The sequence below is a fragment of the Trachemys scripta genome, chromosome 8 (genome assembly GCF_013100865.1).
Source record: "Trachemys scripta elegans isolate TJP31775 chromosome 8, CAS_Tse_1.0, whole genome shotgun sequence".
NCBI classification, from domain to species: domain Eukaryota; kingdom Metazoa; phylum Chordata; order Testudines; family Emydidae; genus Trachemys; species Trachemys scripta.
In genome coordinates, this window is record NC_048305.1 from 58,246,385 (window position 1) to 58,272,709 (window position 26,325).

At 39.7% G+C, this 26,325-nt stretch overlaps 1 long non-coding RNA gene across 1 annotated transcript in view; it reads right to left on the reverse strand.

Moving 5' to 3' along the window:
- Window positions 1-22,186: 22,186 nt before the first annotated feature.
- LOC117882054 overlaps window positions 22,187-26,325 on the reverse strand; it is a 50,489-nt gene continuing 46,350 nt past the window's right edge. The window contains exon 3 of the long non-coding RNA XR_004646927.1: window positions 22,187-22,239. This is a non-coding gene — a long non-coding RNA (uncharacterized LOC117882054). The remainder of the gene's footprint in view (window positions 22,240-26,325) is intronic.

Below are 26,325 nucleotides of genomic sequence, written 5' to 3' on the forward strand. Positions count from 1 at the left end.
CAACATTAATTCAGACACGCAACATTGTTTTGGCCTAACATAACTGTGGATGCTCTTGTTGGCCATCTAAATGGTTAAACACAAGAAAGTGATTATTCCCCCCTCATCATAACTATCCTGTTTTAGTACTATCCTGTTTAAAAAAAAAAAAACTAAATGAAAGATCCATTAGAAGGACAATATTGGTTTACAGAATTTAGCCAGTATGAGATCTAATTTACTTTTCTTCACTCCAGAAATGGCCTATCTTTGTTCTTTCATGTTCATCAGTATTGCCTTGCTGTACTCTACTGTGGTTATTGGCCTGGAGGCCAGTGTAGTCGCTTCCCGGCTCTCTGAGCTCTGGTCAAGTGTAGGTAGTCTCTTGGTCTATCCAAGGCCGTGATCAAGTGTCTTGATGTTTTTGGTCTTTTGGCCTCGAGATGAAAACCTTGTCTTTGCTTTTGGGACCTTGAAGTGAAAAAAATTCTCTCAGTTGTTTGCCAGCAGGTAGCGACATACCAGATTTGTTAAGAGGCACAGTAGAAAGGATGAAACAAAATCTAATGCTGTCCTGGTGAAGCAGCCCCATTTCTTTGCCTCCCCATCTGATACTTAAGCAGGAATGAGTTCCATATAGAAGTTTGCTTCAAAGTTTGTTTTAAAAAAGCCTGAGGGAGATAGGTGCCCAAATATCATTAAAAGTCAATAGGATTTGGGTGCCCAATACCTTTGAAAATTTCAGCCTAGTTGCTTGGCTGAATCAGGGTTTACATCTCCCTTCTCACTCAGGTGAATAAGCCATATGTATGAGCATATGCCACAGTTACTTGGCTAATTGCACTTCCATCCTTTCTCTGGGATGCATAGAGTGCACCTCCCGATCCCCCACAGGTGTCAGGGTTTTCCAACTTTTTGAGGGAATTGCAGAATTCCACCCCTTCTTATCAACCATGACCGTTTTAGCAGGTCTAGATGTGTTTGATGCCTGCAAGCCCTTTTTCTCTGGAAGCTTGGGACAGCATGTGTGCAGTGATACAGAAACAGTTCCTTCCCTCCCACCCCCCCGCAAAAAAACCCAACAAAGAATCATTTATTCTCTACTCAAAAGGTACAAAGCAAAGGGTAATAAATTACCTAGTAAGATGGGTATGTTTACACCTTGGTAAGTTCTCTTCACCCCAGCTATTTCTCTCTCCATCAGAAAGAAAGTTTGTGATGCAGTGACATGCTCCCTATCTCAGTCCAGACTGTCAGCCTTGTCAGCCACACATCCTGGCCAACCTCTCTGCTCACCTCCTCCCGCCTTTCTAGAATCTTTAAGCTTTTAGATTTCCTTTGATCCTACAGCTAGTCTTGGGACTAATAAACAATTTTGGCCTAGAGGGAGCTATACAGGTAAGGTCTTCCCCCATTGATGGCCATTGTTTTTATTAGCACCTTTGAAACTGTACTTGAGATTCTCTTATTTGTGACATTGTTTTACCTTTCCTTCGTGGTTCCCTAATAATCCCTTTACAGCCTTCTTTGATTTAACGTTATGCAGTCAGGAAGGCAGCACTACAAAACTGAATAGTGAAAGTGATGCACACAATTAATAAAGGAGTATTACAGACATTTTCCCAATTCATCCCACCTTAGTTCTTAGAATTATTGTTGTTTTGCACTGAACTGATTAGGCTTCTCTGTTGATAGGCCACCAGTACAATAGCAATGAAGAAGGAATCATTTTGATTTACATCACTTCTTTAGGTAACATTGTGTCATGCTATGTTTATCCTAACACCTTCATTGTCAGGTCCTTCAGGCAAAATCAAATGACATAACAAGTCTCACATTTTAGATGATCCAGATGGTATTACAAAGAAGGAGGTCTACCTTTTATAATATATATGATTTAAATCAACTCCGAAACAAGTAATGTAAATTGAATCACTTCACTGCTGTTGTACAGGTGGGCTATGCACATTTGTTAAGAAAAGTTGATTATTAACCATCTTCTCTCACAAACAGTACTACATGTCCAAGCAATTTTCCTTATGATTATTATAATAGTTTTGCCAGACTATCTGCAATTTTTCCTTTTGACAGGGGCGGGAAACTGGCAAGTGTAAAGTTTACCGGTTTTGCATCCTTTTTTCCCCTTTTTGTTTAGTAATATCATCTGGATAATCTAAAGCATGAGACTTGATGTTATTTTCTTAAATTTTTAAAGCTTGTAGGAAAAATTAACATTTAAAGATACTAAAAGATGACATAAATCCAATGAAAATATCTTCCTTCACAATTGAGTCTAAGAAAGAAAATGCCAACTACACAAAATTTCAAACCTTGATTTAATTTTCTGTAATTTCCAGAGAGAAGGACTGAAAACACATTCTATTTAAATGTATAGGGCCTAATTCTCCCAGAATAGTGTAGAGGCTGTAGTGTTAAGTGATTTACTTTAATGAAAGAACTGACAGCAAAGGTGCTAGGTTAAACATGACATTGAACAATGTTACCTTGGAAGCAAACTCTCATCTATTGATGGAAACACCTTAGTTCAACTGATGCATATGATCTTCAAAAACTCCTAAAACTTGAGGAATATTTAGTTTAAAAAAAAAAAAAACATGGTGAGTTCTTTGTGAAATGAACCTTTATCAAATGTACCTGTTTAGCACTCAAGTACGGAATATATTGCTTTTTTCCCGCCAATGAGAAATCCACGAAGGAATTCATAGTAACTGGATTCAGTGAACTGAATTATGATAAGCCCCATAGGCTTGCATCAAATGAGTGGCTTAACCTTTCTATTCATCCAGATATGTGACTCATCTTGTGCCTTTGGCCTGCTTGTCACTGCATGTGGATTCAACAGAGAGCCTGCTGACATCACTGACCATTAACCTGACCCTTTTCTGGTACAGACACTTCAAAAACAGGGGTAAGAGTGTGGAGACAAAATGCATTAGAGTTTACTGTTGTATTTCTTTACACAAAAGAGTGGGAAAGCATTTGTCAATGTACAAATACATCTTCAATTGGAAGGTACATAAAGGCAATTATTCTATTTCAATCTTTATTTCCTGACTTTTTTTAAAATCCAGGAATGGAATATATGTAAGTATAATGATCACAAATACCGGCCCATCTATGAACTGACATATTTTAATTTCAATAGTCTACTATAGACAAAAAATGATCACAGTTACAATTAATCATACAATAACTGAGAACATTTTAACAGGCTAGTTAATGATATTTCAGTTATTGCAATAGTTTAAATGGGTTATTTGTTGAAACTATGTGGATTTTTTTTACAAAATGAAGATACCTACAGAAGGCTGCATAGCTTTAATCTTACTCAAGATCAATTCAGACATGTCAAAAAATCAGGTTTATTATTTCTGCTCCATGGAGTCTACATGCAACAGAATATTTACTAACTGCTTTTTAAAAATAATTTTTATCTTATGAGAACAAAGTTCAACAGAATGAATAAAAATGACAAGCTGTACTGAGGAATTATTTAAATGAGAATGTGCCTAGATAGAAATTCATTTGAATAAAAATGGAAATTAATGCTGTGTTGTTTTATGCTTAAATATTCATTCCTGTCATCTTGTTCTTCATTGAAATTGACATGGAGAGACGTATGTTGATATATTTTGATAGGCGATCATATTTGAAGACTTTTTTATTACAAAAAACAATAATTTAACTTCTAAAGTTCTCTTTAAATGCAAGCTTTTATGCAAGTTGAAAGCCTTCATTTAAAGAATATTAGTGTTGAAATATGTATTCCTTTATATCACAATCAGTTCTTTGAAGGGGAACATGTATTGATATAGCCTCAATAGGTGGAAAGAAGTTTTTGTAAGAGGTAGTTCTAAGCTGCCACCAATAGAAAAAAGACTGGAGAATCCAGCTGCCTCTGACAAACTCCTTTTGGAGTGAAAAGAAAGTCAGACTGTTAACCTTTCAATTCAAGACTTGAATCTTCCCACCCCTAGAGATGGTGGCAAGTTTCCTTTTACCCTACCCAATTTGTAGTGCCAGTCTATTTAGGGCAATATTGTGAGCTATCTCATGCACTTATGCCAGGGAATAAGATTCCTAAAGTGACAGTTTACTTCCCTCTGCGAGCTACCCACATTGCTAATCTGTGTCTTGGGAGGAGAGTATCTTCATAGGTTGCACTTTACCTGCTTCCTGTAATATTCAAATCAGTCCTGCAGAGTTTGCCTAGCCCTAAAATAAGAGCCACTGCTGATATCTGCTTACCCAGAGGCAATGTGGATTACAGTAGGATCCTGCTGTGCTGGTGAAGGGTGACGGCTATATCCCCTAACTGGAGGTCCAGTCCTAATCCCCATCTAGTCCCAACAGAATCACTTTTGTCTTCCCAGGATTCAATTTCAGATAGTTCCCTTTCATTCAGATCTAAGCATCCTTGAAGCAGGGAAACAGCAGAATGTTGGTTCAAAGAGGCAACCGTGTCATGTGACCACTGTGAGACTGCAGTCATTTGAGAAGATTTTCAAAAGTACCTTAGTGATATAAGACGGTAGAACTGGGCAATTTTTCTTCTGCCATATAGCAAATCTTCTGAAAAGATGCATTTTGGGGAGGCATGGAAAACTATTTGTAAATCTGGGGCGAATTTGGCAAATAACTGTCTGGAAAAAATTAAAACTCTTTTGATATTTAATTTCAAAATGACATCTTCAAACCAAAAAATCAATTCTAACTGATGTTTTGTTTCAAATGGTTATTTTGAATAAACATTTAAAACACTTTTTTGATCTGAACATCTTTTTTTTCAATTTTTCATTTCAGTCGGAAAGAAAAAAAAAGACAAAATCAGTTTTGATTCAAAACTATTTTTTTATTTTATTTTTCGGTTTGCCCCCCAAACCAGTTATTCACTTATCTCTACTTAGGGGCAAAAGTCCACTAAAAGTCAGTGACTCTCAAGAACATTTTCCCAGAGCCTTACATAAACATTGGGGGGGCGGGGATAGATAAGATCAAATCCTATAGTATCTGGGTTTGACAGCCCTTTGTGAGGAGGAAAAGGATTACTGAACATCAGAGACAGATATTAAGAAGTCCCCACAATGATACAATGATGACCAGACTTTTTTTTTTTTTTTTAAAGAACAGGGTAGTTCCCATTGAATGCACTGCTGAACATTTTTGAAAATCCATTTACCTCATTTAGGTAGTTACCTGGAAGCTGAGATCCTCTGAAATTCAGACCCTTTACTTAGCTGCCAACTCATAGTTGATGGGTGCTTAGGTATTTTGAAAATCTGGCCTCACACTTTTGAAGTTTCAGATCCTCCAATAAGTCTCAGGGCTGAGGCTTCTGACCATGGTTTACCCAGTTCAGAAGGCTCTTGTTCTGGTTTCAGACTTAGATTTTGAATGTCTAGGAACAGTGGTATTTTTCTTGTCTTCCATATTATTAATGCTTTAGCAGAATCTGTGCAGCAACACCCTGAGGCTGATTGCCATATAAAAAGGTGTAATATATATATTAAAAAAAAAAAAAACTTTAAAAATTCACACTTGCAAAAAGTGACTGCAAACATTCTTGAAAACTTGAATGTTCAAGATCTGCTATCATCCTTGTTCTCACAGTAGCCCAAAGCTATTGTCAATGCCATACTCAGCCAACAGCCAATTCCTTATCAATTAAATGTATTCTTACAAGAGAGACAAGCAGATCCCAGCTAAATGTGATTCGTGAAGGGTGTGCCTACTATCAGATGAAGCATACACTTTGAATTCATAATTATATCTGCAGCTGCAAATCCTGGTGAACTAGCATCTCACATAAAGCTCAGAAAACTTCCTATCACTTGTTCAGTAGACTTGTTTTTCATTTAAAGTGTGAATTGCACTCAGAGTGGCAATAAAAAGGATGCCTAAAAGAACTGAAAATCAAGCCAGCAGGAAATTCAAGCTTATCCCAGGGTAAAAGCTAGTAGAGGTTCCAAAGTGTCTGAATGAGACCAACGTTTACCTATAAAACCAACAAAATATAATTATATCAAAGGCTGCTGTGAGAGGAAATTCATTATAAGTGAGGCCCCCCCATTTGCTAGATTGCTGAGCAGTAAAAATAATCTAGGTAGATGCGATGGAATATGGATTTTGTTTTGTCTTTGTTGTGAGACTAATTTGAGACCCATTTGAGGATTTTTGTCAAAGGAACAAAATGGAAATGTAGAATCAAGGATTGGCCAGCACTAAGGAAGTAAGCTTGTTGGGAGACATTGTCCAGTTACCACTACTTTGAGAATGGTAGCTCTCAGAAATAAAGGATTCACAGCCCACAGAGAATTCATCTGAGGCTCAGTTTTCAGCTAGGGCCTAACTAAAGCCTTTTAACTGGGGCTCAGCGAATATGTTTAAATTAAGAGGATATGTATGGGCAGTGGCAGGTGTGTGCACTCATCATCAGCTCAATTCCAGAGAGAGAGAGATCAAATGCATCCATTCTTTGGGAGGGTTCTGAGCACTCTCAAAATACTTGATTTGCACCCTTACAACTTCCTATTAAAAATCAAACAATGCCCATGGACATCAGGGGGAACTGCATCAGGTCTTCCGGGTCTTTCTCTTGTCTCAAAACAGAATATTTTCTTTCATTTTAGATCAGAACCTCACCAGAGTTATCCATGTTTTAGTCATCTCTAGGCTGGATTATTGCATGCCCTCTGCTTGGCACTGCTCTCTACCAACCACCAGAAATTCCAGTAATTGCAAAATCCAACCATTCATTTGCATTGTGTGAGTGGCTAGCACATAAAACCCGAGTTCAGTGCTTGTAATGGTCATATTTGGTTCTTGGTGCAGTTACAGCTAATAGTTCTAAGGCTATATCCTCAGCTGACATGAATTGACCAGCTCTATGGAAGTGAACAGATGCGTGTCTGACCATAGAACTAGCATTCTAAGCGCTAACTAGTTTGAGTAATTGATACTTATTATACTTCTTTGCCCCCCTATTTTCTATCACACAAATTGGTGCTAATGTCCATTGAAGTCTGGTGCTGGAAATTTCCTTTCTGTAGTCCCATCTTTAGGGTATTCTCAAATGAATGTCTCATTCTTTGGCACTCCTGCCACCAGATTATTTGTTACAGCATGAGTTTGCTGAGCTCACGACCACACCAGAAGCCTTCTTTTCCTAGGCAGTTTTATACTGAAGATGCATTTGTTTTTGTCTGATGGTCAAATACCAACCAAATTGTGCCTTCCACGACTGGAACACGATTCCCAGAAATCCTACGTTCATGGGCTATGCTACTGGACGTGTCAGAAAGCAAAAATCCACTGTGTTCAGAGCTTCCCTTATATTGTTAAGATATTCAGCACTTCACTCCTAGTCAGGCTGCTTCTATGTCCTTCAAATAGAGTCATTTCAACCCCTTCTACACTATCTTGAGAATATATCTCCATAGTCAATTGAACGAGGCATCACACTTTCCTGCACCTGAGACATTCTAAACATCTCAGCTGACTGCTTAAGGGAGAAATCTCATTTATTTCCTGAACTAAAACACTGCAGCATCAGGATAGGAAACTTTGTATTTGAAAGCCTTCGGTATATGTGCATTCCTCTCAGAAGAACTATGTACGCACATTTTTAAAGCAGAACCACAGGTATAGTCTTAAAATGTTAAATATATTTTTGGAGAGGTATGAATGATCAAGTACCAGTTTTAGCTCTATTTTGTCATGGCAAATGAGTGTCATAATGGCAAAGCCCAAGGAGACACGGCCTCCTTGCAAATTGAGCATAACCTGGAAGAAACTCTGGCAAAGTGCTTAAAGGTGATCTGGTTGTATATTTAGTTTATGTCCATCACTGTCAATCTTGTTACACCACCAAAGCTTTTGATGCCAACATGATTGCTGGCCATGTAGCTGCATTCCTTGGTACACACTTTTCATAATTCTTTGGTCTTCCATTCTAATATGGCCATACCAAGAAAGTAAACCAGTGCTGATGGAGGTGCTTGCTGGGTTTGGCTTCAAATATTCTCATTTCTGACCTTGTCCTGCCACATGATATGGAACAGCTGATGAAGATGATGAGAATAAGAAACTTCAATCTGCTGTTCTTCAGTCTTCCTCTGTCCCCATGTTCACTTTCGTACAATAGAAATGACATAACTGTGGTTCTATAGATCTGTATCTTTATATTAATCTTGTTGACTTATATGCACTGGCTAGTGTATAAATATGCATTACTGATCACATACATATGTCCATTAAGCACAAATATTGTAACAGTGTTATAGCCTACACTGGACTATACCATAATCCTGTTCACTTATACTAAGTATCCCGGAATACTCTGCATTTGCTGAAGAAAGAATTTGGCACAAGCAGACAGGGAACTTGTCAAAATCAAGATATAGTCATTCTATGTCTTAGTGTAAGCTAGGGAAGTACCTTCACGGATCAGTACTTGGAATGACAGCATCCAAAACAAAGAAAAGAAAGGAACAGAACAACAAGTTAGGGAACTGGAACAAACTGATGGGTTGGATTTTACTGAGATGTAAAGAAATGTGTAACTTGTAAAACATAAATGATACTAGCTGAAATTTGCAACTTGGAGCACACCTTCTGTGTAAGGTGAATGTAACATTACTGCATGAGATTCCTCCTAAGAGACTGGTGTCATATAGAATCTTTTTCTTGTACCATATTAAAGAACTTGACTGACACTTGGTTTATTTGGTCTCTTTGGTTCATAATTTCATTATGAAATATACTCAAGTGTCGTCAAGCAATTGACTAAACAATTTATCAACAAGATTACTGTCACAATGTCTTCAAAGATGCTGCTGCAGGGCCTAAACAATGGCAGCAGCTGCTGGCATACAAGTATCCACATCTTTTGAGCATCCTCCAGCACTGTCTATGACACTACCTAAATATTTGACAGTTGCTAACTTTAGCATCCAGGTTAATACTGAGCTGGAGGTTGCTTGATGGTAATGTCCAGGGACACAGTTTTATCTAGATTGGCAAGAAGCAGTGTGATTTGATCTGGTTATCAAACTAGACTGTCCATGAGCTGCAGGTGTTTACCAAAGTGAGCAAACAAGAGAGGGTCATCTCTGTATTTGAGATCTCGAAGCAGAATGGTGTTTAGCTCAGTGCCACCTACAGCTGCCTCCCTCAGGTTTATCCATCAATTGATTAATGGTGATGTTGAACAATGATGGTGACAGAATGCAGCCTTGCTGAACTCCCATGCAGATAAGAAAAACATACCCTGTATCTCCCACTGAGTTGAGCACAACTTTCTGTCCCATTATAGAACAGTTCTATCAGTGACACTTTCTTCCGAGGGACTGAGTCACCTCATCAGATCCCACAAACATGCTCCACACACTGAACCAAAGGGATGACAGAAGTCAACAAGAAGTGCTGCGCACAGCTTATTAAATTCAGCCATCTTTTCAAAAAGTTGTCTGAAAGTTTGCCAATAGTAGAACAACCAGGTCTAAAACTCCACTGAGTATCCCAGCCTTTGCCATGAAGGGTATTGTTGATTAGAGACATGAACACAAAAGCCAAGAGCTTCCTGGGACCAAAAAGAGCATAATATTTCTATAATTGCTACATTGTCTTATTTCCCTTTTCAAAGGGAGGAAGATTAACACCCTTCTTCCAGTCATTGGGGATGATGTTAGTACATCAGGTGGTCTGGAACAGTCTATTCAGCCACAGTGGAACAACTCTTCAGTAACTCAGGGATACTATGACAAACCCCTGTTGCCTTCCCAGATTTTGATTTATGGACTGCAATTTGGCTGCCTTTTGAGTTGAAGGAAGGTGCCTTTACCTGAACTTCCTACCCCTCTTCAAACAGAAGAGGGACTGGCAGTGGATGGACAATTGAGAAGCATCTATGCAACTGATCCTGCAGACTCTAGCTAATGCTACGAGGAAAGTCAGATGTAGTTAAAACATTAAATGAGCAGCATTCCAATTCTCAGCTGGCAGAGTGGAATTTGAGGCCTTTACAAAGATGGTAGCCTTGCCAAAGCTGCCTTTGACCATTATGAATTCTAATTTATGGGGAGATTTTTCCATGAGGGAACAGAAAGCCCTGAACCCAATGAAATCAATGAAATTCCCAAATCCTGCCTGTCCCATCAGCACAATGGAAATATATGGAATGGCTCTCAATCCATAAGAGAAGCTTTTCCCCTTATGATTTTGCAATCTATATTTTTACATTTTAAGTAAATTATAGTCTTGAAGCTTAGATTCTACTCTTTATGTTCCCAAGTGAGCTCCATGGAGGCTTCCTGTTCCCTACTGTATAGGGGTTTGGGGGAAGGACTGCTGGGTCTTCAGCTTTGCAGATCTATGGGCCATTTGCATCCTACAGGTTGGATTTTATGGTATCCATACACACACACACACACACACACACACACACACACAGCAGATATGGGAAAAAGCCTGCAGAATAACCCCATAGAAGGATTCCTCTCCCTGCAAATGCCATACATGACCCAAAGAAAATCTGTTTCCTTAGACTGCACCGGAGACAAGATTTCCCCCTTATGATCTTGCAATCTATATATTTTAATTTCAAGTAAATTATAGTCTTGAATCTTGGGAATATAAAGAGTAGAATCCAATTACAGTTAATCTGTAGGGGGAAATTATTGAAGTTTGTACTTATCCTGGTAGTGTACATTCAAATGCATTCACTCAATGATGGGTTAGGTGCTTGCTTTAATAGATAGTACTACATATAATATAGCATTTGTAAAGTGTTTTGGATCCTTTCGAGATGAAAGGGTTTCACCTCGTATGTAACTATAGTGACTGAGCCAGTGACACATACTGGGGTACAGTCTAGACTAGTGTGGGGGATGTGTCACCCCTGCCCTGCAATCTCTGGTGCCCTACAAGGCCTTGCTGAAGTAGCTCCCACCGGGCCATTCACAAACAGACTTCCAGCATGCAAATGATATCCTGAGTGTCTGTGTGTAACTGCAGCCTGGAAGCTACATTTGGATTACACTCTGGTTTTTACTAGCCTTGGCTGCAGGGTGACCCTATACTCTCCCAATCCCTGATTTTCATACAGAAATGTATGTCATGGACTGCCCAGCCCTCTCCTGGACAGTCCAAATATTTTAAATCTGTTATTCCTTTAAGGTCATAATATACATTCGACTGTTATTTTAAATGGAATTACCCAGACATTTTAATTTAAACAAACTGGATTAGATAAGACAATAAAACAAGTTTATTAACTACAGAGAGATAGATTTTAAGTGAGTACCAGTTAGGAGGCAGAAATGGCTACAAGAAAAATAAAATGTTTTCTATTGCCTAACAGTATTATATTCAAGCAAAGCTTCTCACCACAATGTTTCTAGCAGTGTTACTGTACAAACTTTTCAGGTCAGGACCCATCCCCCAGAGTTCACTGAGCTAACCCCACTTAGCGTTTGACTGCAGTCAATATCAGTCAAAGTGGAGAAAGAAAATGTAATCAAACATATTGCAAGTATCAATTTTTGAAGGTCAGAAAGTCAACAAAATCCAAAGCAAACATGTCAGATATGAAGACTGTACAAACTGAATCTAATCACTTAGGCACAGAGAAGAGAACTGCCTACACCAGGTAGTGAGCAATTTTCATTTTATATATTTATGGGAGAAGTCAGGGCCTGATTAGAGGATAGAGATGGACTGCAATCAAAGCAAAGAGAATCCAGTTCCCCTGAGAGGATGAGTTGCCTAGGTGGCTATCCAGTGTTGTGAAGTGCTTTCCCACCCTCGCTTTATTGAATGGAGTCCCTGATTGCCCATTACTGTTTCTTCAAATAGTAAAGCTGGTCACATTTATTTGCAAATGTTTTCTTCCCCCACTCTCACCTCCACATCAAATGGTAGACTATTCTCAAACAAAAGTTTACATAGAAAATATTATCAACACTGATTTTGGGGATGAGATTTTCTCATGATTTAAATATTTTCATCCAAATGGTTACTGCAATTTCCCATTTCATGAAAGTTCAGCTTTACATAAACCAAACATTTCAAAACCATATTGGAATGGATATCAGAATTTTTCATTCAGAGAAAACCCAGCTTTTAGTCAATGACTTTTGTTAATAACTTTGAGAAATACAATATTATCATCACAATGATCCATTTGAACAATGGAAAATGAAAACAACTTTGAAATTTGAAAATGTCATGATCTTTTTCTCATTTTTTGATTAGCTCTAAGAAGCAGAAATATTATTAAGGGGTCCATATATCTATATATAAAACTCTCCAATCTGAATATCAGTTTATTTGGCCATTCCTAATAACAAACCCTTGTAAATAACTTGAAACTCATCTGGTTAATTAACTTCGAACAACTTGATTAAGGTTTCCATTTTTTTCTTAACACATTTGCCCAGTTAAAGTAGCACAGGTGTTAGCAAAAATCTGTTATCAAAAACAAACCTGCAGTCCATACATTCTACAAATCATTCTGCATTGTGGCTCAGTTTCCCTTGACTTGGAGGTAAAATGGTTGCACAATTGCTCAAGGATTAAAAGAAAAGAAATCCCACCTATCTTCACTGTTTAAATAGCCAATATTTAAACAGAGACTCAAGTGATGTTGGCAGCTCTGCAAGTCTAATGCTAATCTAGGATGAATTGAAAACTATTCTGACCTGGATAGAGTCTAAACAAACAAAAGGAGGAATAGCATGTTGAGAATCTTTTCTCATCTATCAGAGCCTAATGACAACATTTAAATGACAGAACTAGGAGAGCTCTATTGATATAACAAGTTTTAGGAACTGTAGCAGAATGGAGACTGCAAGATTAGGTCACTTCTGAAACAATGTCCTGACAAGGAAACATTCTGAGCTCAATTTATTTCTCACCTAGAACAGACTTTTAAAGTTGAAAAAGAATGTTACCCATTTAATATGTCTTTTCAGTGTCCACGGGGGTCTGCATCCTTATTCTCAGAGACATAACTTGAAAAGCTTGACAACTTAAATTGTCCTAACCCAATGAACAGGCATCTCTTGACTTAATTATTATTTGTTTTAGAGCAAGGGTTCTTAATTTTTTCACAGGCTGGACCACACTAACACAGAGATTTTCTCCCATTGACAGTCCTGCAGAATCCCTATAGCAACTGCTTACATGAGAACAAAATATTAGGGAAGTGTCTAATGTACATTTAGCTGTTTACAAGACTTTTCAGATTGCTAGTGATCCCCTGATCCCATCTGAGAATCTCTTACAAAAATAAAAATGAGGAGAGTGATACCTATTTTGGCCATTCCATTCACTGTCACAGAGCAGGGCAACTGCACCTGTACTCCTCTCTATGGTCCAACAATGGCACCCAATGTCAGGCATATGGCTCTCTTGGTCACCACCTCTCTTAAGGGGGAGACACGAGTCCCTCACCTTTCTGATTGGGGTAACTCCATGCTGAATGATTCCCCATCTTCATTGTATTATTCCCAGCAGAGACAGGCTGCCCGAGTAAGCCTGCTTGTTTTCTCTTTAGGGATGGTTAACAGTGTGACTGCCCACAGTTATAGTTACCACTGAGTTCTTTTTATGCAAGCCTGGTTTATTCTTAAGATAGAAGCACTATAGAGAAAACATTAAAAACAGTAGAAGAACCTACACACATGCTAGTAAGCTTACCCAAGACCAACCCATCCAACATGGGCTCTGGCATGAACAGTCCTTCAAAATCCCACCCAAGCTGTTTCCTTGTGATTTCAAGTTCACAACAGCTTCAGCTGGGAACAAGCACTCTGCCTTATGGGGCCTCAGTAGGCCCAGTTCTTCTAACCCTTTTCTAAGGATTGGGAGCCTTCCATGGACCCAGGGTCCTGCCCATTTGCTGGATCAGGAAGAAAAGCTATGTGACTCTTTTAAACCAGGCTATTTATCCTGGCATCCTCTTGTTGGACCCTGAAGAATCCAGTTTGAACCAGTATATCCAAAAATTTCCAGGGCGTGACTTTCAAGGCTGGGAACTGGAGGGGTTACATTAGCGTCCCCGTCCTACTAGAGGAATTGCATACAATTCCACAATATCACAGAGTTTCATTTTTAATACAGTGGACCCCAAGCGTATGAATCCTAACTCAATAAGGTGTAACCTAATACAGTAAAGTTTGTCTTAATTCCATAAGATTTGTACAGGATTTTGACAATCTGTCACAGTAGCCATGGCCAGTATCAGACATGCTGCCAGAAGGGAGTTGTAAGGAGAGAAAACGTAACCTTAGTTCAGACCTCAGGTTTGATTACATTTTTTTGTCCACTTTGAGACTCGAATCCATGAGGTTGAGATGCTGCACCTGATACTAGTTTTGCAGTCCAGGTCTTAGTAGCCAGGTACAAATATCACAAAATATCATACATATAATTGGTTTTCTTCTCTGCAGGCGGAGTACAGTCCAAGATCTGAGTTTCTTTTCACTCCGAGGGGAATTCTTTCCAGGTCAAGACTAAGGAATATTGGAAAAGCACTGTTTGGAGAAGCCTACATTGCCACTGCCCATAGTATACCTGTTATTTGGACAGAGGACTTCAGGTCAGTTTTTTACTTTTCATATGTGGAAGAACACAAATCCTTCAGTACAACCTATTGCTTCACCCTTCCTCCTCCGCAAAAAAACCACAGCATGCCATATATTAACTTATCCAGAGTTGACATATGTGTACATCTGCTAGTGTTGCTGAGGTTATATGCAGTGTTTTTCATTATACCGCAAGGAAGATTAAAGTGTGGTGTGTAGTGGAACATGGTTGAAAGCAGAAGGAAGTTCCCTGGAGAATGTCATTAATGGAAACAAGATGAGTGACCATCTTATGGTAAAGAGGTGTCAAATGGCTTGGCATTTCCTTGCATCAGTCAGTCAACCAAACTTACCCCTTTTCAATGAAGGTTTTTTTTAAATCGAATAAAGATTACTTTATATATAAGCCTGATGTTTTAAAATTGTACCAATGCTGCCAAAGAGAGGTACCCAGCACTGATCATATTTAATGTCTGATCACATTCACTGCTGACAAAGGGCATGAACAATTTAAAATGTAAAGAGAAACTAATATCACTTGACCAAAACTCGGTGCACAGACTGCAGCCATAACCAAGCAGCTGTTCCAATAGCAACATTACTAACAGAAATATCAGAAGTTCTGAGCAAACCTGTTCAAACTCCACAGGGTTTCATTCAAGAGAGGATTGAGAAATGACTCTTGCAGTTTGGTTCACAGGAGTCGGCAGTGAATTAAATTGCTTCATGTAAGTCTGGAAATTCAAGATCAGTAAATGCAAAACTCCACGGAGAACATCTTCATCCACCGCAAGCCCCTCACTTACTCATGTAAGCCCTGGGTACTCACCTCCTTACTGGCAATACATCTTGGAGCTGAGGGTCTATTCCCCACACTATGCTTTGGTCAAAGTAAAGGCTTCATTTTTGGTCTTTTTAGGCTCCCTTTCTCAAAGGGAAGCAGCTATTTGCTACTGGCAGCTGACTCTTCATAACAGGATGTAGCTCCCACTACAAGCCCCAGCAGCTGCACAATGGGGCTTTGAGTGTCTCTAGCCATTCACTCTTTCTGGTGACCCACTGTAGTCAGAGCTAGAGTACTTCTCTGTTCTGGCTGCACTACTTGGGGGTAGATTGTAACCTGAGAGGGGGATGTGCAGTTGCCATAATAGATAGAGCCACCCCACCTCCTATGAAGAGCTGATGGGATGGAAGTGAGCTATTTGTTCCCTTTTGAGAGGGGGAAGGGAGCCACCCCATCCTCTGATGAAAAAAGAGCCATACCACAAGCCTCCTTGAATTTGTTACATGTAATCAAAGTAGTGCTGGGTTTTGTGAAGGAAGGAAGCTAGCTGTTGTAAGCCAAGGTGTTTTGTGAACAGCCGCAACTCATGCTTGCTAACTTTTCACAGACACCTGCAAAGAATTTCAAACCCAGGCTGTAGTTTGATTGAGGGGTGGGTTTGATAGGAATGTTTTGCACAGCTGTAGCTCTGAGCCACTTGAACTTTGGAATTATAGCAAAGTCTGACTAATTGTGAGGTTGTGTTGATGAATTTCAGAGGCAGGAAGCAGGGGATTTAAAGTTTTATATTTATGGATTTGTTGTGAAATATCAAATATCAGCAGGACAAGTCAGACAGAGATACACAAACTATCAGAAACAAGTCACCATGAAAAATACCTTTATCCAGAGCATAGAGAAGGAATGAAACCCATTGTTTATTCCATTTAATATATTTCATTTATGATATTTTTAGATTTATGGAGATCCCTTTATCCAGGGTGAGTGTACACACAAAAACAAACATGCAATTCAATAATTAATCAATTTGACTCAGGATCAGCCGCTTGCCTTTTTGGCAGATGGAGTCAGAGTGCCATAGAAAAGGACACTCTACTCATCATACAGATTGGAGTTTCCAACATGCAAGTGGGACAGAGTAGAGGAGTCTTTTGAAATGAGGATTGGCCTTTTAAAATGATGCAGCTGAGGATTCAGACTAATTTTAGTTTATTATTACTAGTTAAATTTTTCCCAGCCCCCTTTAGTATGTTGGGAGGAAGGCTCCAGTGGTTAGGGTGCTAGCTTGAAACTTAAAAGACCTATGTTAAATGCCCTGTGGAATCTAAATCAGCAAGATCCACAAAGGTAGTTATGTGCTGCAATGCTCAGTGACTGAAAGGCAGGATAGAGGAGAGAAACAGATCAGATGAGGCACCTAGGGAGGAAGGAACTGGGAATGTCTGGGCAAGGTAGGGTGACCAGACGGGAAGTGTGAAAAATCAGGACGGGGGTGGGGGGTAATAGGAGCCTATACAAGAAAAAGACCCCAAAATGGGAATTGTCCTATAAAATCAGGACATCTGGTCACCCTAGGGCAAGGAGGCAGGGAAGGGAAGTCCAGAAGGTGAGACTAGGTCTTGCTGGGTAAAGGGTAAGGGACTGGGACGAGAAGCCTGAGGAGTGGAGAATAGGACTGAAATGAGCATCTCAGAGGGGAAAAAGCCAGGATTGGGATAAGGACAGGTTGGAGGGAAGGGGAGGGAAGGGGAAGGGGAAGGGGCAGAGATGTCTGTGCATTGAGCATATGCTACTCCAGAGCCTGGGATGGAAACTAGTATTACTAGTCTTACACTGTTAGCATGTATCTGTGAACCAGCACTACAGGGGAATGAGAATGACAACCTACTATGCCTGTTAGTTACTCCATTAGCTAAAGCAGCTGATGTCTGGGTGGCAATGTGAAAAGTTCCACCCATGCTGATGACTCTTGTGGGTGTCAGCATAATGCCATGTGATGAATTTTTTTTTTAAACCTGGGAAATTACACCACTTCTCACCATTTAAAGAACATTAAGGTTGAAAAGTCAAGGCCTCCAAAGTTAGGAAACGCTAGCATGCTTATGCAACCGTAAATTTGTCCGCCTTGGGCATAGACAGTGTGATAGTCTTTAATTATATCAAATACCATTTTTCCATAGGACCCCCCTGCTTCCTTCAGTGCAACAGAATAGACAATATTCAATATTTTATTTTCTCTTAATTGTTCAGTGTGTGTTGCCTCAGGGCTTATTTCCTGTGCTCCATTCAAACCCTCTGCTGAAGACAGAATGAATAATTTTCTCATGATAATTTCTATGGTGCTTAACACTGTGTTATAACAGTACTTCACACATAATGGATTTATTTTCACAACATCCCACTGAAATGAAGGGGTATTATCCCACCTTTACCAATCAGGAATTGAGGTGCAGAGAGAGGTCAAAAGTATCCACTAATTTTAAGTGCCCCATTCGAGACACCTGATTTCTATAGATCAGGGATTCTCAGGGGTTCTCAACCTTCCCCTCCCAATCCCTCCCCAACATACTATAACAACTCCACAGCCCACCTGTCCCACAACAACTGGTTTTTGGCATACAAAAGCCAGGGCCGGTGATAGGGAGTAGTAAACAGGGCAACTGCCTGGGGTCCCATGCCCCAGAGGCCCCCGCGAAGCTACATTGCTCAGGCTTTGGCTTCAATCCTGGATGGCGGCTCAGGGGTTCAGACTCTGGCTTTCTTCCCCGGGCTCCAGCAAGTCCAATGCTGGGTCTGCTTGATGGACTCCCTCAAACCTGCTCATGGCTCCCAGGGGCCATTAGGCCCCTGGTTGAGAACCACTGCTAGAGATTATATAGAACTTTGTGTTCAAAGCACAGCTCTCGTTGACGTGAGTTACAGCTCCGAGTGCTCAGCACTTCTGCAAATCAGAACAAGATCTCAAGTCACCTCAAAAAATGAGGAACACGATGTATGAAAACTTTGTTGATTCTAGGTATTGTACTTAAAACGAGACTAGAGCTGAGATCATGACTGATTTTTCAGTTGCACAGAGAACATGGCAGTTCTGAAAAATAAGCCAATTGGTTCATGTCAAAACAGAATCTGAACATTTTTGGTATATTGAAAAAGTCCATTTTGGGTGTGTCCCGGAGTGGAAATGCTAACTTGCATCTGTCGAGTCCCAGGGGAGTTCCCTAGCCACTGGGTAAAGGCTAAAAGGCAGGGGATGGTGGCAACAGTAGCAGCACCAAAACCTCTTCCTCCCGCTGTTGTTTTGTGAGTGGCAGAAACTATTAGTGTCAACTTCACTGATAGTTCGTCAACCTGAATCTTCAATTTTCAATTAAATAGACTATTTACCCACATTTTTTTGCCCAGCATTAATAGGAAGGCTGTGACAAGCAGGGATAGACTTATCCCTTGCCTCATTCACTATACACTGTCCAACTTCTACAAGTGAGGCAGTGTGCTAGAGACAACATCCTTCACCACACAACCCTTATTCATCCCCAGAGCTGGTCCAGGCTGTGTTCTGAGGAAGGATGGTCCAGTGGTTAAGGTGCTAGCTTGGGATTCAAAAGCCCAGTGTTTGTTTCTCTGCTCTTCCACAAATTCCTGCATGCTAAAGGAGGCAGATGTCCTGCGGGGAAAAAAATAGCATGTGGATATTATTATAAGCTAGTCCTTAATTACATGGGGCTGAATTAGAAGTCGTAAAAGGAGCTTTAATTCTGACATTTCCTAACTTTTGAGTGTTTGATATGTATCTTGAACATTATTAAGCATGGTTGTGTGTGTATAATTTAAATTAAGCTATTTTCTGAAATAGCTGTTAGAGGCATTGAAGGACTCACAGGTAAATCTGCAACATCACACTCTATGTATGCTGTGATACTGTGATGCCAAAGCTCTACATGTTAGGGTCAGTCAGGGTTAGAATGGGACAATTTAACTTGGAATTTCTTTGCTCTTGCTGGTTTGTGACAATCTGAATATTATCTAAAGTGTGTAGGAGGTTTGAATATAATTACTCACAACATATATTTAATGCTAGAAGCAGATTCATTTTTCATGATGCTTCACAAGGCTTAGGAGCAGCCAATGTTTATGTTTATATTTCCATTTCAACCTTAAAATCCAAATCCTCATAGGTTTGCAACTAAATTCACTTTGATTCATGACTTTTTTAATAAAAAGTGATGGAGTTATAAATAGAACCTGCTGCAAGCAAATAGATCAAACCCTATGTTTAGCTTCTTCCTCTTAGGAGAACAGCTTGAGAGAATTCTCATCAGTAGTGGTGAACCTTTCCATGTGTCAGGCAGTGCTAATACAGCAGAAGCAATGAAGTTAGTCACCCATGAATAAACTGTCCAAATGTACCAGTATCCAGGAGAACAAACACAATCAAGTTTCAGTACCCAGGCTTTGTCAATCTATCGGAACAGATGGGTGCACAAAAGGTGATGAGGAGGAATGATTTGAGAACAAAAGGCAAGTTGTGACGGGAAATGCATCAGGATGAGGCTTGGAGTGGGAAATATGCAGCACTTACTATCAGGGGGTAGCCGTGTTAGTATGTATCCACAAAAACAACAAGGAATCCGGTGACACCTTAAAGACTCACAGATTCATTTGGGCATAAGCTTTCATGGGTAAAAAACCCACTTCTTCAGATGCATGGAGTGAAAGTTACAGCTGGAGGCATTATATACTGACAAGAGAAGGGAGGACCTTAGCCAAATCTAGTTTGAAAACAAAACAAGATTGATTTTTCACTTCAAGTTTTTACTCTAGATGGGTCAGGAATAAGTTGCATTACCCAGCATGGGCACCACCAAAAGGCTGGCAGGTAATTCGCTAACCTCACATCATTCTGTTGCCCCAAAAAGTGCTGATTAGTATTTACTCCATGAAGAAATTAATTGTGTCCAAAATGATTATATAAAGCATCAGCTAAGGGAGCAAAGGAATGGGGGGCGGGTGGGGGTGGGGGTGGGGGAAGAGAGAGAGAAGAGAAGAGCAGTTATAGAGAAAAGGATCTAGACTGTGCCACAAGCTTTCCAGGCCAAATTCTCAGCTGGTTTAAATTGGCACAACTCTATTATAGATAATCCTTAATCTAATATGCAGCAGGATTGGTTTTCTTTTGGGGTAGCAGGGGTGAGAGGAGAAACAAACTTATTTTAAAGGTGGCTAGTATATAACAGTTTAATAATTCAGTAGAAGAGCGGGTTGAAATTTTTCTCCTCTCCCCGAATCAAATATGGCCTTTTTAAAAAACAAGTTGGTTTGGAAAATAAATTGTTGACATTTTGGGGGTGGGGGGGGGGTGGAAGAGGGAGGGTGAAAAAAATTGCCACAGGATGGAGCTCCGAGTCCCAAATGCAGCTACAGAAAATGTGTAAGTCTCACATTTGTAAGATTCTTGTATTAAAGGAATTACATAGATTAAGTGACCTCCTGTCATCTACTACCTTCTGCAGAAACGTAGGGACTAGGAATCCTGTATTGATTCAGGAAACCATTGTTATTCAGGCCATCATTTGCTTAAGTGCTTTCCTAAACCAGGGTCCTATGATCCTAATCAATCCTCTACTCTAACCATTCCCTCATTAAGTATAAAAATAGCCTGTAGAAGAAGAGTTCACTCACCCCTGGGGATCTGCCCCTCATTATTAGCCCTGGTGTCACAGGTCTCTTCTCTATCACTGTCTGCCAATGGTTGCCCCAGTCCTGAGGCATTCCTTCTTGAGACTCAGCTCTTGGCCTTCTGTCCAGGTCATATTTAAATCCACCTCTTCCACAGCACTTCAGTCCCAAGTCCACATAAAATAATACCCAAAGCTCCCATCTCTTCAGCACCCCTTCCTTGGGGTTACTAAGGCTCTCAGGCCCTCATCCAGGATTGTAAACATAGACTAATCAAAGAACTCTCAACGTGTGTATTTCTAGTCCCATTCAGCTCTCAGTGCTTTACCAAACTGTCTCAGGGTCACCATGGCAAGAACCCCTTATCCCATCATGTTGGTATTCCCTCAGTCTCAACTCCTTGTTGAACACTCTTTCAAGTGCTGCAGTTAGGATTACCATCTCCTGTAGCCTTTGCCTTTTAATTGCTTATTCCCTCTCTCTAGTGGCTTTTCCTGACACCTTCAGTTTCCCTGGTTTCCTTTCCAGGTGCCACGCACTCCTTACTCAGGATTCCTTGTTAGGGCTTACCATAAAATCTGCAATGTTTTTTCTTGCTCTGATTTCAGAGCGTAAGCCTCCTAGACTTCCTCCTAGTTCAGGCTGCAAACTTCAGATCTCCCAGGCTTCTCTCAGCCTTTAGCCCAAGAGAGGAATCTCCTCTACGGCCCTTTTTTCTGTACTGCTCAGTGCTCCTCCTATTACAAGGACCCAGCTCCTCCATACCTGGGTTTGATCATCAGTTTTGCCTAACACTTCTCCAGGTGCCACTTCTTTGCCTACTTGGGCTCAGGGTCTGTTAACTCTTTGTTAACCAATGCAGGGTTTATACACCACATCACATACTCATATGTTTTAGCATCAGTTTAGGCAAAATAACTGGGATTCCTGAAAACACTGAGCCCTCTCCTCATGCTTGCTACTTTTGGATATAGAATATTGTGGAACATAACAAAAACCTATCATAATTGCAGGTAATTTGAATGTGAATAATAATAAAAAAGAGCCTCACACACTTAGCCTTTGTTCTATTTTTTTTTAAATCCCACTGCATAATTTACATTTTAAGTGCTCATTAAGGTGAAAAGTGTCAGCACTGTAGAAAGAGCAAATTAATTACCTTCATTTCCCCTCCTCCCTTCCGAATTATTAATCCTGAAACCACAAAAAGAGTATACTGAATTAATATGGGAATGAATTTATAATAAGGCATATCACATGCTGGGTGAACATCACTACAGTTCCTTTTTAATTAGGCCTTTTTCACTGCCTACAGACAAGAATATCTGTAGTAGACTTTAAGATATTATCACTACTATTATATAGTTATTAGTGTTTAAAATCAATTATGTATTATTAAACACTATGCTTATAATTTAATTAACCATATTGTAGTTGGATTGTTTTTATCTGTATAACAACAGAAAAAGCTATTGTACAACAAATATTCACATTATGAAATGGCCATTCACTAAATGAATTTAATTATATGAATTTGTAAAGAGGTCTGCCATGCCCTGTGTCCACTCTATAGTACACAATATATGGGGACAGATCCTCAGCTGGTATAAATCAGCAAAGTTCCATCATCATTATTCTAGGATGGTCACAGACTCTAAAAGGCACAGCACAGAATCCCCATGTGTTCATCACCATGCCATCTGAGTGCCTTGCACAATTACATACTCCATCAATAGATCCAGTTACTGTTACTCTCCTTCCCATCTCTGAATAGTTAGACTTTTTTATTGAAATTATTTTTGTATGGCAAAGCTAAGTGAGGAAGTAACAAATTTGTTCTGAAGATGGTAAAACTCCTTGTCATTCTGATCTCTTGCAGAAGTCAGTCCCCATGTGTCCAGCTACTGTAAGAGATTTCTCGGTGTCCTACACTCACAGGTTTCACTCTGTGCTTCAGCCTTCTGTTGTTCCTGAAGAACACAGCTGTTACGTAAGATCATGAGCCCAATAAGATCCCATGATTCCATAATTGCACAGGTGAGAGCTCTGGAGACAAGGTAGCCATCACAACCACCACGGATCTATCTATTTACCTCTACAGTGCCCGTAACTGTAGAATCCAGGTGCTGAGTACAGTACAGCATTAAAAGGTTCATGAAAGCAGTCTGAGGCTATGTCTACACTACAGGGGGGATCAATTTCAGATACGCAAATTCAGCTATGGGAATAGCGTAGCTGAATTCGACGTATCTGATCCGACTTACTCCTCCTGATGTCTAAGTGCCCAAAGATCTCTAAGTGAGATAAGTCTGTAGGGAAGAGGGATGGAGTTAATAGGATACACTGGATTTGTTGAAGTCAATGGGAATTTTACAATTAACTTCATTTGGAGTCAGAAGAATATGTATTTTACATTGTGTTCTTAAAAAAGAAAGATGTATGCTCATCATTGTCTTTTAATACTGAAACCTGGACTTCAAAGTGAATCTGAACTGAATGGGAAGCAAAAGCTTCCCATGGATATGGAGCACTGATACTGATGTGCTCCTGCCAATCTGTCCCAGTCCAGAGAAGAGCTGGTGTTTTTGTACATGGGTTTTACTTTCATTTCTAGGTTGTGGACATTGCAGCAGTCCAGCTGGAGGTGACAGATTGCCATGGCTAAGTCTGTGAGGAAGAGATGTAGTCTCTTGGCTAACAGAAAATAGAAAATGTGATTGTGACTCTTCTTTCAGTGTCAAGGTGTAGCTACGAGCCTAGTACAACTCTGCGACAGACTATGCACTGCATGGCTGATCAGAGGACTATTGCCCCCAAGAGAGGAAGCAAACAGCCACTTTATTCTGCCAGTCCTTTAAAGTATTTCCTTCTTTCAGACAGCATCTTGTCAGCTTTAACTGGATTAAACTTGGATACCACACCTCTGCAGCATAAAATAAGCATTCAAGCAGACTACATGGCATCTACATGGCTCAGCTGGAAGCGCAACTCTCGTAAGTGACTTGGTTTTGAGGGACACAAAGATCGTCAGGTGTAAGCCTTTGAAGACTCCTAGTGTTTTATATGGAAACCAAGATATGTTTTGTTTAAATAGACTGACTCATCTTATTTAACATTTTAATTTAATAAGGAGTAGGGCTGTCAAGCAATAAAAAAAATTTATCACAATTAATCACACAATTTAAAAAATCGCGCTGTTTAACTATTATAGAATACTATTTATATAAATATTTTTGGATGTTTTCCACATTTTCAAATATATTGATTTCAATTACAACGCAGAACACAAATGTACAGTGCTCCCTTTACATTTATTTTCATTATAAATATTTGCACTGTAAAAATAAAAGTAGTATTTTTCAGTTCACTTAATACAAGTACTGTCATGTGATCTCTTTATCATGAAAGATGAATTTACAAATGTAGAATAATGTACAAAAAATGAATATGTAGAAAATAATGTACAAAATACATATGTACAAAATAATGTAAAACTTTAGAGCCTACAAGCATGGAAGCATGTCCTCTGGAATGGTGGCGAAAGCATGAAGGGACATATGAATGTTTAGCAGATCTGCCATGTAAATACCTTGCAATGCCGGCTACAAAAGTACCATGTGAATGTCTGTTCTCACTTTCAGGTGACACTGTAAATAAGAAGTGGGTAGTATTATCTCCTGTAAATGTAAACAAACTTGTTTGTCTGAGCAATTAGCTGAACAAGAAGTAGGACTGAGTGGACTTGTAGGCTCTAAAGATTTACATTGTTTTGTTTTTGAGTGCAGTTATGTTACAAAAAAAAATCTACATGTGTAAGTTGCACTGACACGATAAAGAGATTTCACTATGGTACTTGTATGAGGTGAATTGAAAAATATTATTTCTTTTGTTTATCATTTTACAGTGCAAATATTTGTAATAAAAATAATATAAAGTGAGCACTGTACACTTAGTATTCTGTGTTGTAATTGAAATCAATACATTTGAAAATGTAGAAGAACATCCAAAATATTTAATAAATTTCAATTGGTATTCTATTGTTTAACAGTGTGATTAAAACTGTGATTAATCATGATGAATTTTTTTAATCATGATTAATTTTTTGAGTTAATTGCATGAGTTAACTGTGATTAATCGACAGCCCTAATAAAGAGGTATTGTTTTAGAATGAATTCAACTTTGGAATTACTCTCCTTAAACTAGGATTTTTTTCCTAGCAAATCACCTGAAGATATGATAGAAGCTAGGTTTTGCAAAGAGCCTTATTGTTTGTGCCAACTAATGATCCCACAGTTAGGGTTATCATAGAATCATAGAATCATAGAATATCAGGGTAGGAAGGGACCTCAAGAGGCCAGCTAGTCCAACCCCCTGCTCAAAGCAGGACCAATTCCCAACTAAATCATCCCAGTCAGGGCTTTGTCAAGCGGGCCTTAAAAACCTCCAAGAAAGGAGACTCCACCACCTCCCTAGGTAACACATTCCAGTGCTTCACCACCCTCCTAGTGAAATAGTTTTTCCTAATATCCAACCTAGACCTCCCATACTGCAACTTGAGACCATTGCTCCTTGTTCTGTCATCTGCCACCACTGAGAACAGCCTAGCTCCATCCTCTTTGGAACCCCTGTTCAGGTAGTTGAAGGCTGCTATCAAATCCCCCCTCATTCTTCTCTTCTGCAGACTAAACAATCCCAGTTCCCTCAGCCTCTCCTCATAAGTCATGTGCTCCAGCCCCCTAATCATTTTTGTTGCCCTCCGCTGGACTCTTTCCAATTTTTCCACATCCTTCTTGTAGTGTGGGGCCCAAAACTGGACACAGTACTCCAGATGAGGCCTCACCAATGTCAAATAAAGGGGAACGATCACGTTCCTTGGTCTGCTGGCAATGCCCCTACTTATACAGCCCAAAATGACGTTAGCCTTCTTGGCAACAAGAGCACACTGTTGACTCATATCCAGCTTCTCGTCCACTGTGACCCCTAGGTCCTTTTCTGCAGAACTGCTACCTAGCCATTTGGTCCCTAGTCTGTAGTAGTGCATGGGATTTTTCCGTCCTAAGTGCAGGACTCTGCACTTGTCCTTGTTGAACCTCATCAGGTTTTTTTTGCCCCAATCCTCTAATTTGTCTAGGTCCCTCTGTATCCGTTCCCTACCCTCTAGTGTATCTACCATGCCTCCTAGTTTAGTGTCATCTGCAAACTTGCTGATAGTGCAGTCCACACCATCCTCCAGATCATTAATAAAGATATTAAACAAAACCAGCCCCAGGACCGACCCTT